At 34.4% G+C, this 375-nt stretch overlaps 1 long non-coding RNA gene across 1 annotated transcript in view; it reads right to left on the reverse strand.

The window, feature by feature from the left end:
- Positions 1 to 375, reverse strand: part of LOC118327545 — a 21,696-nt gene that overhangs the window by 19,681 nt on the left and 1,640 nt on the right. The gene's annotated exons all lie outside the window — the stretch shown is intronic.

A 375-nucleotide genomic window follows, 5' to 3' on the forward strand; every position in this document is an offset into this window, starting at 1 on the left:
ACACACACACAGACACATACTTCACAGCTTTCCCTGAGTTTCTTAGGGACAATTTATTTAGTTCCTGTTTTAGTTAACATTTTTTTTTAATTGAGGCATTTTGATCTGATGAAGAATATATTATTCAAGTATTCCACCCGAAAAGGCTGTTTATCAGGACTATCTCTGTGAAAGGTGCATCTGCTTCCTTTTAGGGATTTCTTTACAGTATTATAATATAATACAGTGCAAACAGGTCTGGTTCACTGTTTTTGTGTCACCAGATTCCTCTGATTGAAGGTTTGAGTACTTGAATAATCTTAAATGAGATTCCACACTGACATTTCTTTGCATGATGTACATTTACCTTTACATGGACCCTAAACCTAAACTAAA

Source organism: Morone saxatilis, unplaced genomic scaffold (genome assembly GCF_004916995.1).
Source record: "Morone saxatilis isolate NCDOM2014 unplaced genomic scaffold, NCSU_SB_2.0 Contig17, whole genome shotgun sequence".
Classification (NCBI taxonomy): Eukaryota; Metazoa; Chordata; class Actinopteri; family Moronidae; genus Morone; species Morone saxatilis.